Source organism: Lactuca serriola, chromosome 1, assembly GCF_051521515.1.
Source record: "Lactuca serriola cultivar US96UC23 chromosome 1, Lser_US96UC23_V15, whole genome shotgun sequence".
NCBI classification, from domain to species: Eukaryota; Viridiplantae; Streptophyta; class Magnoliopsida; order Asterales; family Asteraceae; genus Lactuca; species Lactuca serriola.
In genome coordinates, this window is record NC_136408.1 from 106,992,888 (window position 1) to 107,004,395 (window position 11,508).

The 11,508-nt window shown below is 35.4% G+C and overlaps 1 long non-coding RNA gene across 2 annotated transcripts; it reads left to right on the top strand.

The window, feature by feature from the left end:
• The first annotated feature begins 574 nt into the window (after nt 1-574).
• On the top strand, nt 575-2,369 carry LOC145070435 (uncharacterized). Of its 2 annotated transcripts, none has more exons than XR_013689947.1 (3): nt 575-717; nt 1,428-1,562; nt 2,139-2,369. It is a non-coding gene; the product is annotated as an uncharacterized LOC145070435 (long non-coding RNA). The 2 variants fall into 2 exon arrangements; XR_013689949.1 differs by having other exon boundaries at nt 2,180-2,369.
• The last annotated feature ends 9,139 nt before the right edge of the window (nt 2,370-11,508 follow it).

Consider the following 11,508-nt stretch of genomic DNA (forward strand, 5'->3'; position numbering starts at 1 on the left):
GTAAGTTAGTCTTATCATCAACATCATCTTCTCGAACACTAACACTGTCTTTTGACTTTCCCTTTATGTTCAACAATAAGGCCATCAAGCTTTCACAACATTTTTCTCGATATGCATAACATCAAGACCCTGACGATCTTGCAAATATTCATTGTTTGAACGTTTAATGCGATACATCCGGTAACTACGATCCATCTGAAATTACATGAAGCATATAATAACAATGCATTTAGAACAACGGATATATATATATATATATATATATATATATATATATATATATATATATATATATATATATATATAATGAAATTTGTTTGCTAACTTATAATCAAACTCAAAATAAATAACCACGCACTATTACCAGTCATAAATTAACAACATCAACAAAGTTAAAAAAAAAAATAAAAAAAAATAGCTAATACTTATATTATATATTCAATAAACAATTACATATTACTTTCCATTTACATTAAGGCGGGATTACATCAATTAATTTCCCGCCAAAAATCCAAGATCATCTACACTATTGACTTTGTATATATTTGTGTATATGCGTTTTTTCATTCCTCCTTATATAATTAAGGACGAATTTTTCCCATATAAGCAAGCACCAATTCATTCACAAAGAAGAGAGATAATTTCTAAGAAGGAAAAAAATAAGAAGCCTATACAGGTGACGAGATTTCCATATCTAAATCATCAACATAGCATCAGGTTAGTCCCTATTTTGTTCATGTTCTTGATTCCAACTCAAAGTAGCATAAATCAGGTCACTTTAAAGTTAATTGTATATATATTATGATGCTTGTATGCAACTGATTTAATAAAAAACGAGTGGAATTACAGAAAAGGGCACATCTAATAAGAGTAAACTAGATACTGATTTGTAAAGAAATATGTGTTGTAGATTTCACTTGCTATCACATCCGTATGGTGTCTCTTGGCATTCAGTGTGCATGAATAAACAATAAACTTGTGTAAAGAAGTGTAAATCAATTGAAAGTAAGCACTTAATTAAATTAAGAGGTACATACCAAGCAGCTTTTATCTTCCTTGACTTAGATTTTCTGCGTGTGTTAATGGAGGATTAAACACTTAGTTGCATTTTGTTGTCTCCGGTTGGGTTTCTCTATGCGTTAATGGTCGAATAAATTCAATAAACAGCTAAAGTAATCCCAGCAATCAGTGATAAATTATTTATTCAAAAGGATTTTATCATTATCTGTTAAGATTTTGTTTCATGATCTGTTAAGTTTTAAAATTCATATATTATTTGGTGATAATGTTATATCTTTTTCTCCTATGTTAGATTAAAAAATCAATATTTTTTTATGATAATCGTATTTTGTTTTGGCATATCTTGATATGATAAAGTTTAGAATATAGATATACTGTTTTACTGACGATGTGTTTCATGTCTGCAGAGTGAAGACATTGAACAAATTTTCCAACGTTACCCTCCTAGCTACACACAAGACAAAACTTCAACTCAGCTGTACACATGTTTGTAATTGAGTGGAATTACATAAAAAAAATCAAGCTAAACAATCCCATAAATGGTAATTATATTTAGAACCTGGAATCAGAATCTTGTCAAGGGTATTTGGTGTGGACCTTGCATCTAGCTATATTCATAGTTGGTGCCATAGAGTTATTACCCACTAGGATTTCATGACCTACGTCTTGACTTTTAATCAAATTCTACAAACTTTTTTTTATTGTTCTAGCTTCCTGTTGCTCTTGTTTTTTTTTTTTTTTTTTTTCTAATATATTGTGGTGGGGAATTATGGATGATTTTGCCCTTGCTTTCATTTTGCTATTCAGATGAGGCATGAATTTAGCCTAAAATACTCAATGCAGAAAGTAGTTACCTGGTTAAGTTGTGTTAGATCAATCTTCGTAATTGGTTGGTTGTTGGATTATAGATGATTCCATATGTTCCCATAGTTGTGTGAAGTTGATCTTCTCTGTTTTTGTCTGATCTAAATGATAATAAGTCAGATTCCAATTTTAGATAGCCCTTACCCTTTCCCTAACATTACGTTTCTGACTCTTCCTGATGTGTTACGAAACCTTGTTCACTTAACTCAAGATTATGTAACATGTTGAAAATGTATATATCTACTTGTTGACAGGTGGGGTTTATGATGTTTTGCTTATGGTTTTGGTGTTTCAGCTACAACAATATCAATGGAGGGATTGAAGGTATCTAATGCAGAATTGGTGTTGTATTTCTAACCATCAAAGTGCATCAGAGGACATCTTTTGTGAACTAAGTTCAATTCTTTTTAATATATAGTCTTAATTTAATGTAATTTATTGAACTTGACTATGTTTTCATGTAATTCTAGATCATTGGTTAAAAATAGTATATACATGAAAGTAAATTGATGTCTATACATCAATCGTTAAAAAAAAAAACATGATGCCAATACAAATAATAATACAATATACAATATAAGCATCATCTGAGTTATTATTACTTGTGTTCTACATGAGAAAAAATTGATATAAAGAAGAAACAAGATATGAGCATTAAGTTGACTAATTGGAATAGAAATTTGCACTTTAGTCATCTAGATAGGGGTGATGCGTGCGAAACTAATAGAACTCGGTTGTTTTTTCGAAACCGGGTCACATACCCATAAAACTAAAAGTCCCGGTTGTTATGCTGGGAGCCGGGTTACTTAAGTATAGCATATGTCCCGGTTTTTTAAAAAGAACCGGGTCATATTGCTTCTCCCCTTTTAGATCCCGGTTATTTCATAATATGTCCCGGTTTTTCAAAAAACCGGGTCCTAATTGGCGAGTCCTATATGGCCTTTTGTAGTAGTGTAATCTCCTCCCTATTGATGTCGCCGTCGCCAGGAATATTGGTGACAAACTACGTGGTTTCGTTGACCAGACATGGAGGTGTTTCTCTTCTTTTGTCGGACATCTGTCCACTCAACATTGTCTTTCCCTCTCCTCATATAAATAACTTCTTCATAAAGTCTTGGATATGTTACATACTTAGGTTTTTCACTTCCAATTTTCAAGTTTGATTTCTATATAAATTTTTTTATTCATGCTTTGAAATTTCTCGAAGAGTATGGCATGCCATCAACATTTGGAAACATAATACATGCCATCTAATTACATATTAATATATAGCTCTTTTTCATGTTGCTAAAAATACCACATGCATGTTGATTATATGCATAATGGAACATCACCAAACACCTCTGGCTCTTGAATTTAATCCCACCATTTATTGCATTTTTAATGACAAGTTGATTAGAATTGCAGTGAATGAATTGAATGTTGCCACCAACTCCAATTTTACATTTATGCATGGTCTTGAAAATAATTAACACTTGTCAGTGGAAGTGGAAGTGGAAGTGGAAGATACAATTTCCACATGCTAAGCTTTGAATACGTATGGCCATGCGCAATTGTGTTCAACTCTTCATCTTCCTTTAAAATATTAGGTTGGTTGCAAGCACTATTACTGTATTTGGCGAATTATATTTTTATTGTATTTTTTATGATTGAAGTTTGTCAACTTTGCCTTCCTGATCAATAAAAGCACCATAGTTTCGTTTTCACACTTAAATAAAAAAACTAATTAATCTCACCATTTAATTTCGTTTTTTAAGTTTTTTATCAATAGATTGTTTAAATAGTTTAATACCAATACAATAATGATATAAATTTTTAATACATTATTAGTATTAACTAAATCATAAATCTAAAACTAAATGAAATAAATAAAGTTTTGAAAATTCGTTGATAGAGAGTATCAACATCTTAGAAACAAAAAATAATGTGTGTCGATTTGAGAGATGTAACAAATTAATTTCAAATTTTCCGAGTACATATCAACATTAGCGTATTTGGCACTCTGTTGATTAAACAAGAAACGCTTTTAAGAAGAACACTACTATATTAAGGGGTTGTTTATTAGCTGTGTTTTTAAGAAAAATGCTTATTAGATGGCGATGAATGTTGAACGAAATCTCTTATAAGACCGGAAGGAGTGAACGAAATCTCTTATAAGACCGGAAGGAGTGGGAGGAATGGTTCCCTCACTTTTGGTGGGTCATACCCTTCTTTCCCTCACTCTCCTTTCCCTCACCTAAAAGCCAATGAGTGGGTGGGAAACACTTTCCTCACCCTTTTTTTTTTTTTTTTTTTTTTTAAATAAAATTAACCTTTTTGTTATGAATTATAATTTTTAAATTAATATTAAACATAAAACTTAATTAAAAATCAAAAGCATTTCATTAATTAAAATAAAACTTACATTAAACCTAAAATATAAAAAGTAGACAATTAAAAAAAACACACATAAACTAAAAATCAAACAAACCACCAACGACCTACGGAAAATATTTTTTCAGAATTTTTTCCCTCTTCTTCATTACGAGCTCGAGAGCCGGTCCCGAGAGATGATCGACGTTTTCCATCAAAAACTTCGTGTCTTCCATTTCTTCTCTCTCCGCCCGCTCCTTTTTCCTTGTTTCTTCTTTTTCTTTGTCGAAAGTCAAGCGTTCGGAAAAATTAAGATTATATCAATCAAACGACGATGTTATCTTCCGCATTTCCTCAATGTCCACGCTGAAATCAGATGCACTCGAAGAAGTTCCTTTTCCCTTTCTCTTCGCTTTGTCCCTACCCATTGGGCAGACAATTTCTTCTAGCTCGAGTTCGTCGTTTTGATTTAAATCTACACCGACCCGAGCATCGGAGGAGGTTGTGTAACCACTAGAGCCCGTTTTCGTTCATTTTGATTGTTGGACTCCAAAAATAAAATCCCGCTCGTATGTTATCCACCTAGGACTTCAGACCAATAATTTCCAACAATCGTGCCACTTGAATGGTTTTCCGACTTCCTCAAGGTAAAACTGCAACGCTTCTTGAAATATTTCTTCGTCGCCTTGGCCGCTTTTCCGTTGGGTTTTTAAGTTGTTGTACAACCCGTTAATTTTTGAAACCCCCTTGCTATTTCTCGAAACTTTGAGTTAAGTTATATTTAGTACGGTAGTCGTCACATTTTCCTAGCTCCTCTCGAAATCGTTCTAAAATGCGAAACCAAAAATGTTCTCCCGGTTGTGCGTTTCCCTGAATAGAATCTTCAGAAATATCAACCCAAGCTCTGACCAAAACTAGCTCTTCGTGTGGAACCCATAGTGTCGGCTTTTGTCTTCCCGGTTGTGCGACACCCTCGCGCACTTGTTTTTTCCCTTTACGTCTTTGTGGTGGTGGTGTTGGTTGAGTTTCGGGAACCATGTCTTCTTCTTCCGCATCATCCAATTCATAGACAAGTTGGTGGTGGTGGTGTTGGGTTTGGGTTTGAGTTTCAGTTTGAGTTTGGGGTTGAGGTTGATTTGGCGATTGTTGATCCGGAAACACAACAAAGTTTGAAAACATTTGCGACGGAACATTTGGAACTTGCATAGGGTAATATTGGCCAACATTTTGGTATTGGAATGGTAGTGGCGATTGAATGGGAGAATCGAGTTGGGGGTGGTAAACTCCGTGCTGGGATGAATCGATAGCAAAAATGTTGCGAGGAGGGATGTTTATACTCGAACCATGACTTTTTTTCCGTTGATCGGAACTTGGGTTTTGTTTGTCGGGATTCATTTTTTTTTGTTGATATGAAGTAGAGAGTATACAGAATATTTGATAAGTTTAAAAGTTATGTATATGTATTTATAGTAGTTGTAAAAGGATAAAAAAAAATAAAAAAAAAATTTAAATAAAAAGTAGCCGTTACCAGCCACAGAAAAAAAATTACTTTTCTACCGTTACACAACGGTATTTTTTCAAAAAAAAAATAAAAAATAAAAAAATAAATGGCCAATCACAGTAGGAGAGAGAGAGAGCGGGGGAGGCTCCCCTCTCCGTTTCCCGCACCCACCTTACCCGCACCGACAGTGCGATGTTCCGCCGGGTGGGAAGGTTCCCGTGGCCTTTCCCCACATCCGCTCTGTCGAGCCTAATCTTATTCATTATAAAAAGGTAAGATTGCCAAACTATTAGCATAGAAGAAAGGAGAAAAAGGAAGGAAGAAGTCAAGAAGGAGGATATGGGTTGCCTAGTAGGAAGGGGGCATTGCCGAGTTCACGCCGAGTCCACATCAGATATGCCACAAATCTTTAATTGTGACATCCCCATTTTTCACGGCCAGAAAAGACCGATTTTTTTTATGCTTTATAAAAATCAGAGTACTTCTTTTAATAAAAATGTTGCGGAATTTGTTCCCAGAAAAACATGATAAATACGTTATTAAAACATTTTCGAAGAAACATATTTTATTCATTTTAAAACGTTTGGGATGTCATCGTTAATACAAAAACATAAGCATAAACAGAACTTACATTTATTTACACTAGTGATCTACATCTCTTTAAATCTCTCAGTGTAATATCAACACCTGTGATATAAATAAACTGAGTGGGTCAAGTTGGGAAACCTGGTGAGTACATAGGGTTTTCAACCCATAATAATATAATTATTATGTTTAAACAATCAAACAATCAACCCAATTACCCATCCCCATTATCTTCTTTACTCTTAAGGATTTATCCTAAGAGTCATCTATCTTGCATTCGTTTATTCCGAAGTCCCTTACTTCCAGGGTTATAGGACTGGCACTAAATCCATAGCTGCCAATGTTCGTTCGTAAAGCACTAATTCCATAGCTACTATAGTCTACTCATCGGGTACTAAATCCATAGCTACATGTGTTTATCTAATAGGTACTAAGTCCATAGCTACCAATTCCTAACATGTACTAAATCCATAGCTACCAGTGTTTAACTAATAGGTACTAAGTCCATAGCTACCAATTCCTAACAGGTACTAAATCCATAGCTACCAATGTTTGTCCAATAGGCACTAAGTCCATAGCTGCCGAGGTTATTTATTAGGCACCAAGTCTATAGCTGCCTATGTTTACTCACATCATCTTTTATCTCTCATCATTCATCTACCCATGTCATACCCAACATATTCGTATATATAAAATACGTATACAGTTTAAATCATTTAAAACATGTATAAAACGTTCATCCAGCATAGACAGCAAGTATTCAGATAATATGCACACATAGCACGTAGTTTATGTAAAATAATTCATATCTATGTGTAAGATGAAAGAGACTATGCACTCACCTGAAAGGTGGTGACTCAGCACTCGGACAGCGCTTCGATACTCTCAAAACGATTTTCCTTCGATAAAACCTAGTACTAATACCACTAGGGTTTAGTCTAACGATAACTGCGACAAATTAATTAGTCTGACTATTATTATTATTATTATATAAGCGTTAATAACACTCAATATAACTCATAATAATAGCCCAAATAATTATTTTAAGGACCTAATAACATTCCTATAATTATTTGAAAGCTATATTAAAAATTGCGTAAGCGTAGCACACTTACAGCGAATTTTATCGAAAACCGGAACTTAATTGGAGCAGCGTTTCGAAACCAAAAGACTCCTTTTTCTCGGGACTCCGGGAGCCTCGGGGCTTCTTTCGGGTGCTAGGGGATTTTTCCTAAGTTTAGGGGGGTTTAGATGAGCTAGAGAGAGAAAGTTTAGAGAGAGATATGAGAAATGTGTGAGAAATTCGGAGGAGTTCGGACCCCTTTTATAGGCGCCAGCAGCCTCGGTTACGCTGGGCATACACCTCGGATAAGGTTGCCAGCCGAAGCCAGCTGTCTCGCACTGTCGAATGGATCAGATCGGACCTACGCTGGGCGTAACTTCTTCGGACGCGGGGCGTACTGCGAGGGCGGCATGTCACAATCCGAAGCGAAGCCTTGGTCAACAAGCAACGGCCCAGATGCAGCCACATCATCAACCTCGCAACATGTCTCGCAATTTTACTTTCCGACTTCTAAAAATCATAACCTTCGCATACGAGCTCCGTTTTTGACGTTCTTTATATCCACGTGAAGGTGGGAATGTACTCTACAACTTTCGTTTAGACTCCATCGACTAATTTTGACTCTATTTTAAATTTTATATTATTAACAGGCCGTGACATGATTGGTCCATTAAATCCTCATAACTTATTCATCCGACGTCCGTTTTCGCCCATCTTTTTCTCGTTACGCTACTTTTAACGAGATCTTCGATTCTCGTTTAGGTTGTGTCGGCTAAAAACTGCTCGATCTAATATTCGAATTTCAGGTTGTACATTGCTAATCCGAAACTTTGAAAAATCATAACTTCTTCATACGAAGTCAGATTTGGGCGTTCTTTTTATCGATGTTCTTAGTTTAACATATTCTACGACTTTCATTTAGAGTGCTAAGGCTAAATCTCGTTCTATCGTAAATTCACTATTTACGCTTCGCGGTGCCGTGCCGATTCCGTTGCGAAACTTCAACGGGCCATAACTTCTTCGTTATAACTCGGATTTCGGCATTCTTTATATGTACGGAAACGTTGTGACATATACTAAAAATTGGTTAAGTTTGTTTATTCTAAATAATCTTTTGTCGAAAAGTCGTTTTCGACCCCTATTGCTTCTAAATTGACTAGCCCGGATCTGCGGGCGTTACAATTATCTCCCCCTTAGGATGATTACGTCCCGGAATCGTCAACGAAACAGCGCTCGTATAATGACTCCATACGTCATCTCTTCATGCTAGGTAATAATTATAACTTCTATATTCCTTCAAGTCTATCTCTTAGACTTATTGATTGTAAGCAGTACTCGATCGTGCACCTGCTTTTTATCTCAAGTTAGACTCCAAATTATGACCTTCAAGTCACAATCTCGATCCTCACTGGATACGAACTTGAGATGAGTTCTTTTATTACTACTATGGATCGATGTGTCATATTCTAATGACCTATCATCGTATGTTGCAACGCTTAGACTTAGGTCTCTCAAATTCCGGAATGGAATATGCCTTCCTTCATGGTCTAATGTGATATAATCACATTTTTAACATGTAGCATTTCTAGCTACCAACTTCTTTAACAACGAGCGCGATACTTCTATTGATCACTTTGATTTCAATCGTTTGGTTTAAGTCGGACGCTACATCGAACTTGGTTCTCTAACCACGCAACATACTCATCGTAGCTGGACTCGATTCGATATGACCACTAGGTTCGAAATATCAACAATCATCTTAGTCATTACCGAAACAATGGTAACGACATACTTGAATAAAACGAAATCAATTACTAGATTCTTGATAACCTTGTGACTTTCCCTGATCCAAGTGTGAGTCCTGTGTTTCCGGTAGCATAGGCCTCTACTACCATTCACACCTACTCATACTCGTCCCAAGTATCGTCTCGCAGTTTTCCAAGTCATTATCACAAAAAAACAATTTTTAACACATATAAATGTGTCCAAACAATCATAAAAATTTCCCTAGACTCTACTAGGACTTCCTCCATGCATATGTTCAATCATTACTTCTACTTTAACTCGGTTGGCGGTGGAAACTCCATACGATGGGACAACTTCAGGAATTACACCAATCGTTCCATCATCGCACCGATCGAAGGTGTACTTTGGACGTACCGTACTCTTCTAAACACACTGTTATTTTACCATACGTATTCTAAAGGAAAGATACCACTCTTACGATATCTTCCGATAGATGTCATTCACTATCATAAGCCTTTTCATTTCCACAATTTACACAATTTGCTACCAACCTTCACCATGACATTACGTTCACGGAAGCATGCGTTCAGTGCATCAAGACGAGAATATAGATAACGAAGATTTAGACGTGTAATGCTCCTTATTACTCCGAAAAGTCACATGCCAGTTCTAATATCGTAATTAAATGTTTAGAAACCTGAACACATAAAGTTTGCAGATCCGGTCGGCAACAGACCATAGATCCGTTCTTATAATGCCTATCATAAATCATTTAGCACAAAAAAGCATGTTTAGGCATTTTCCCTAAATAAGCTAGTGTTTGTGTCTATTCAGGTGTATTACCTAAATCCATTAGACACACTACTCAAAATCATTGCTTAACATTCTGAGTTTAAGTCTAGAAATAAATCCATATTCCTAATTTGCTTAAACTAATGCTCTGATACCAACTATGACATCCCCATTTTTCACGGCCAGAAAAGACCGATTTTGTTTATGCTTTATAAAAATAAGAGTACTTCTTTTAATAAAAATGTTGCGGAATTTGTTCCCAGAAAAACATGATAAATACGTTATTAAAACATTTTCGAAGAAACGTATTTTATTCATTTTAAAACGTTTGGGATGTCATCGTTAATACAGAAACATAAGCATAAACAGAACTTACATTTATTTACACTAGTGATCTACATCTCTTTAAATCTCTCAGTGTAATATCAACACCTGTGATATAAATAAACTGAGTGGGTCAGGTTGGAAAACCTGGTGAGTACATAAGGTTTTCAACCCACAATAATATAATTATTATGTTTAAACAATCAAACAATCAACCCAATTACCCATCTCCATTATCTTCTTTACTCTTAAGGATTTATCCTAAGAGTCATCTATCCTACATTCGTTTATTCCGAAGTCCCTTACTTCCAGGGTTATAGGACTGACACTAAATCCATAGCTGCCAATGTTCGTTCATAAAACACTAATTCCATAGCTGCTATAGTCTACTCACCGGGTACTAAATCCATAGCTACCTGTGTTTATCTAATAGGTACTAAGTCCATAGCTACCAATTCCTAACATGTACTAAATCCATAGCTACCAGTGTTTAACTAATAGGTACTAAGTCCATAACTACCAATTCCTAACAGGTACTAAATCCATAGCTACCAATGTTTGTCCAATAGGCACTAAGTCCATAGCTGCCGAGGTTATTTATTAGGCACCAAGTCTATAGCTGCCTATGTTTACTCACATCATCTTTTATCTCTCATCATTCATCTACCCATGTCATACCCAACATATTCGTATATATAAAATACGTATACAGTTTAAATCATTTAAAATATGTATAAAACGTTCATCCAGCATAGACAGCAAGTATTCAGATAATATGCACACATAGCACGTAGTTTATGTAAAATAATTCATATCTATGTGTAAGATGAAAGAGACTATGCACTCACCTGAAAGGTGGTGACTCAGCACTCGGACAGCGCTTCGATACTCTCAAAACGATTTTCCTTCGATAAAACCTAGTACTAATACCACTAGGGTTTAGTCTAACGATAACCGCGACAAATTAATTAGTCTGACTATTATTATTATTATTATATAAGCGTTAATAACACTCAATATAACTCATAATAATAGCCCAAATAATTATTTTAAGGACCTAATAACATTCCTATAATTATTTGAAAGCTATATTAAAAATTGCGTAAACATAGCACACTTACAGCGAACTTTATCGAAAACCGGAACTTAATTGGAGCAGCGTTTCGAAACCAAAAGACTCCTTTTTTCTCGGGACTCCGGGAGCCTCGGGGCTTCCTTCGGGTGCTAGGGGATTTTTCCTAGGTTTAGGGGGGTTTAGATG